Source organism: Diceros bicornis, chromosome 8 (assembly GCF_020826845.1).
Source record: "Diceros bicornis minor isolate mBicDic1 chromosome 8, mDicBic1.mat.cur, whole genome shotgun sequence".
Lineage (NCBI taxonomy): Eukaryota > Metazoa > Chordata > Mammalia > Perissodactyla > Rhinocerotidae > Diceros > Diceros bicornis.
Genome location: NC_080747.1, coordinates 49,241,928 through 49,247,927, shown reverse-complemented (window position 1 = coordinate 49,247,927; position 6,000 = coordinate 49,241,928).

Below are 6,000 nucleotides of genomic sequence, written 5' to 3'. Positions count from 1 at the left end.
TGAGACCTCTCCAGGGACTGGGACATTGGCGGCGGCCATTGTTGTGGCCTGGTGTGGGCGTGCTGACACAGACGCCATTGGAGTTCTCCCTGAGGCCTGCTAACCCAGGGTCTGCTCCACCCACTAGAGCACCGCTTTAATCCAGCTCAGCCAGGGCAGGCAGCCCACCCTAGAGACTGGCCCCAGCCAACAACAAGCCCTCAGGCAACTTGTGGGCCTGCATAGATTGGTGACTGGATTCTCTGCAGCCTGGCAACTGAGCCAACTTGAGCAGGGCAGGGCGTGCACAAGGAGTGGGTGGAGAGTGTGGGGCGGTGGCAGAGTGTGTGGGGCTCCCGCCATGGAGAGACTGGGTCTGCTTGGGAAGGTCGGGGCACTCACACGGGGCAGGACTGTGTTGACTGTGTGTGTGGACCTGTGGGCGGCAGTGCTTCTCAGCCGCAGAAGACTTGTACTTCTCAAAGACCCACATAGGAGGTTTGCTCCACCTTCCAAAACCTGAAACAATTGGGTGCTCCTGTGCCTGAGGCCAGCCCCACCCAGCTGCAATCCTCAGAGAGCTGACAAGAGACCTAATAGGCTAGAGGCTTACAGCAATTGTAAGGCCCTGAGCCTAACAACCTGCCACGCTGGGGGCCTACTCACTTAAAAGAAATACTGCAACACAAATGTGGTATTAGAACTTGCAGCCAACTGTGCTGGGGCTCCCCACACCTCATAAAGAGACTGAAGGGCCCACAACAACTACAAGCCGCTGAGCATTACAACAGCTGGCCAGGAGCATAACTCGGCCTCCCTGGGTGCCTACAGGGAGAGCAAACAGGCCACAATAGAAGGACACACGTAGCCCACATAGGGGTCACCCCAGGAACATTGAGAACTGAGGGAAGCACACTGGAAGCCTCCTAAGCCATCACTTACATAAGGTCACCTATCCAAGAGCAGGAGACGTAGCTGACCTACCTAATACGTAGACACAAGCACAGGGGAAGAGGCAAAATGAAGAGGCAAAAGAATACATTCCAAGTAAGGGAACAGGACAAAACCCCAGAAAAGGAACTAAGTGAAACAGAAATGAGCAACCTACCTGACAGAGTTCAAACTAAGAGTGTTAAGGATGCTCACTGATCTGGGGAGAAGAGTAGATGAACTCAGTGAGAATGTCAACAAAGAAATGGAAGATACAAAAAAGAACCAATCAGAAATGAAGAATACAATACTGGAAATGAAAAATTCATTAGAGGGACTCAAAAGCAGAGTAGAGGATACAGAAGAATGGATCTGTGAGCTGGAAGAAAGACTAGAAGAAATTACCCGAGGTGAACAGGTAAAAGAGAAAAGAATTAAAAAGACTGAGGACAGTCTAAGGGACCTCTGGGACAACATCAAGCGCACTAACATCCATGTTATAGGTGTCCCGGAAGGAGAAGAGCGAGACAAGGGGTCAGAGAATCTATTTCAAGAAATAATAGATGAAAACTTCCCTAACCTAAGGAAGGAAACAGACATCAAGGTACAGGAAGCACAGAGAGCCCCAAACAAGATAAACCCAAAGAGGCCCACACCAAGACACATCATAATCAAAATGTCCAGAATTAAAGATAAAGAGAGAATCCTAAAAGCCACAAGAGAATGTCACGTTACGTACAAAGGAAACCCCATAAGGTTATCAGCTGACTTCTCTGCAGAAACCTTACAGGCTAGAAGAGAATGGCACGATATATTTAAAGTGCTAAAAGGAAAAAACTTACAGCCAAGAATACTCTACCCAGCAAGGTTATCATTCAAAATGGAAGGAGAGATCAAAATTTTCCTAGATAAGCAAAAATTAAAGGAGTTTGTCACCAAGAAACCAGTGCTACAAGAAATGTTAAAGGGACTGATTTAAGGGGAAAAGAAAAGACCACAAATAGGAAAAATTATCTATTTCCATGATTAGAATGTAATGGATACAAATGCACAACAAAGAGGTTAGATATGATATCAAAAACATGAGGGAGGAGGGGAGTTAAAGAGTACAGCTTTCAGACAGAGGTCAAACTAAAGTGACCATCAATTCTGTATAGAAGAAGAAAGGAACGGAGAAGGACTACTAAAACACTGAGAAAAAAAAAAAAGTTAAAAAATGGCAGTAAGTACATACTTATCAATAGCTACTTTAAACGTCAATGGACTAAATGCTCCAATTAAAAGGCATAGGGTGGCTGACTGGATAAAAAAACAAGACCCATATATATGCTGCATACAAGAGACACACTTCAGACCTAAAGACACTCACAAACTGAAAGTGAAGGGATGGAAAAAGATACTCCATGCAAATGGCAATGAAAAGAAAGCTGGGGTAGCAGTACTCATATCAGACAAAATCGACTTTAAAACAAAAACTGTAAAAAGAGACAAAGAAGGGCATTACATAATGATCAAGGGAACAATCCAACAAGAGGATATAACCCTTGTAAATATCTACACACCCAATGTAGGTGCACCTAAATATATAAAGCAATTATTAACAGACATAAAAACAGAAATAGACAGTAACACAATAATAGTAGGGGACTTTAACACTCCACTTACACCAACGGATAGATCATCCAAACAGAAGATCAATAAGGAAACATTGGCCTTAAACGACACACTAGAACAGATGGACCTAGTAGATATATACAGAGCATTCCATCCAAAAACCGAAGAATACACGTTCTTTTCAAAGGCACATGGAACATTCTCCAGGATTGATCACATATTAGGCCACAAAACAAGTCTCCATAAATTTAAGAAGATTGAAATAATACCAAGCATCTTTTCTGACCACAACGGTATGAAACTAGAAATCAACTATAGGAAGAAAATCAGAAAAGCCACAAATACGTGGAGATTAAACAAAATGCTACTGAACAACGACTGGGTTAACGAAGAAATCAAAGAAGAAATCAAAAAATACCTGGAGACAAATGAAAATGAAAATACGACATGCCAGAATTTATGGGATATAGCAAAAGCAGTTCTAAGAGGGAAGTTTATAGCTATACAGGCCTATCTCAACAAACAAGAAAAATCTCAAATAAACAATCTAACAATGCACCTGAAGGAACTGGAAAAAGAAGAACAAACAAAGCCCCAAATCAGTAGAAGAAGGGAAATAATAAAAATCAGAGCAGAAATAAATGAAATAGAGACCAAAAAAACAATAGAAAAAATTAATAAAACCAAGAGCTGGTTCTTTGAAAAGATCAACAAAATTGACAAACCTTTAGCTAGACTCACCAAGAAAAAAAGAGAGAAGGCACAAATAAGTAAAATCAGAAATGAAAGAGGAGAGGTTACAACAGACACCTCAGAAATACAAAAGATTATAAGAGAATACTATGAAAAGCTATATGCCAACCAATTCGACAATCTGGAAGAAATGGATAAATTCTTAGAATCATACAACCTTCCAAAACTGGATCAAGAAGAAGTAGAGAATTTGAATAGACCAATCACCAGTAAGGAGATCGAAACAGTAATCACAAACCTCCCCAAAAATAAAAGTCCAGGACCAGACGGCTTCCCTGGTGAATTCTACCAAACATTCAAAGAAGACTTAATACCTATCCTTCTCAAACTCTTCCAAAAAATTGAGGAGGAGGGGAAGCTCCCTAACTCATTCTACGAAGCTGACATTACCCTGATACCAAAACCAGACAAGGACAACACAAAAAAAGAAAATTACAGGCCCATATCACTGATGAACATCGATGCAAAAATCCTCAATAAAATACTAGCAAATCGCATACAACAATACGTTAAAAAGATTATATACCATGATCAAGTGGGATTTATTCCAGGGATGCAGGGATGGTTTAACATTCGCAAATCAATCAACATAATACACCACATTAATAAAATGAAGAATAAAAATCACATGATCATCTCAATAGATGCAGAGAAAGCATTTGACAAGATACAGCATCCATTTATGATAAAAACTCTGAATAAAATTGGTATAGAAGGAAAGTACCTCAACATAATAAAGACCGTATATGAGAAACCCACAGCTAATATCATCCTCAATGGTGAAAAACTGAAAACCATCCCTCTAAGAACAGGAACCAGACAAGGATGCCCACTGTCACCACTCCTATTTAACATAGCACTGGAAGTCCTAGCCAGAGCAATCAGGCAAGAAAAAGAAATAAAAGGGATCCAAATTGGAAAGGAAGAACTGAAACTGTCACTATTTGCAAATGACATGATTTTATATATAGAAAACCCTAAAGAATCCACCAGAAAACTTTTAGAAGTAATAAACGAATATGGTAAAGTTGCAGGATACAAAATCAACATACAAAAATCAGTTGCATTTCTGTACACTAACAACGAAGTAACAGAAAGAGAAATTAAGAATACCATCCCATTTACAATTGCAACAAAAAGAATAAAATACCTAGGAATAAACTTAACCAAAGAGGTGAAAGATCTGTACACCGAAAACTATAAAACATTTCTGAAAGAAATTGAAGAAGACACAAAGAAATGGAAAGATATTCCGTGCTCTTGGATTGGAAAAATTAACATAGTTAAGATGTCCATACTTCCTAAAGCCATCTATAGATTCAATGCAATCCCTATCAAAGTTCCAACAACATTTTTCACAGAAATAGAACAAAGAATCCTAAAATTTATATGGAACAACAAAAGACCCCGAATAGCTAAAGGAATCCTGAGAAAAAAGAACAAAGCTGGAGGTATCACACTCCCTGATTTCAAAATATACTACAAAGCTATAGTAACCAAAACAGCATGGTACTGGCACAAAAACAGACACACAGATCAATGGAATAGAATCGAAAGCCCAGAAATAAACCCACACATCTATGGACAGCTAATCTTTGACAAAGGAGCCAAGAACATACAATGGGGAAAAGAAAGTCTCTTCAACAAATGGTGTTGGGAAAACTGGATAGCCATATGCAAAAAAATGAAAGTAGACCCTTACCTTACACCATACACAAAAATTAACTCCAAATGGATTAAATACTTGAATGTAAGACCTGAAACTATGAAACTTCTAGAAGAAAACATCGGCAGTACGCTCTTCGACATCAGTCTTAGCAACATCTTCTCAAACACCACGTCTGACCGGGCAAGAGAAACAATAGAAAAAATAAACAAATGGGAATACATCAAACTAAAAAGCTTCTGCACAGCAAAGGAAACCATCAACAAAATGAAAAGACAACCTAACAATTGGGAGAAGATATTTGCAAACCATACTTCTGATAAGGGCTTAATCTCCAAAATATATAAAGAACTCATGCATCTTACCAACAAAAAAACTACCAACCCAATTAAAAAATGGGCAAAGGACCTGAACAGACATTTCTCCACAGAAGATATACAGATGGCCAACAGACACATGAAAAGATGTTCAAAATCATTAACTATCAGGGAAATGCAAATCAAAACTACAACGAGATATCACCTGACGCCCGTCGGAATGGCTATAATTAACAAGACAGGAAACAACATGTGTTGGAGAGGATGTGGAGAGAAGGGAACTCTCATACACTGCTGGTGGGAGTGCAAACTGGTGCAGCCACTATGGAAAACAGTATGGAGATTCCTCAAAAAATCAAGGATAGAACTACCATATGATCCAGCCATCCCACTGCTGGGTATTTATCCAAAGAACTTGAAAACACCAATTTATAAAGGTACATGCACCCATGTGTTCATTGCAGTGTTATTCACAATAGCCAAGACTTGGAAGCAACCTAAGTGCCCATCAAGGGACGAATGGATAATGAAGCTGTGGTATATATACACAATGGAATACTACTCAGCCAGAAGGAACGATGAAATCCAGCCATTTGTGACATCATGGATGGACATTGAGGGTATAATGCAAAGTGAAATAAGTCAGAGGGAGAAGGTCAAATACCGCATGATTTCCTTCATTAAGTAGTAGATAATAACAACAATAAACAAACACATAGGGACAGAGATTGGATTGGTGGT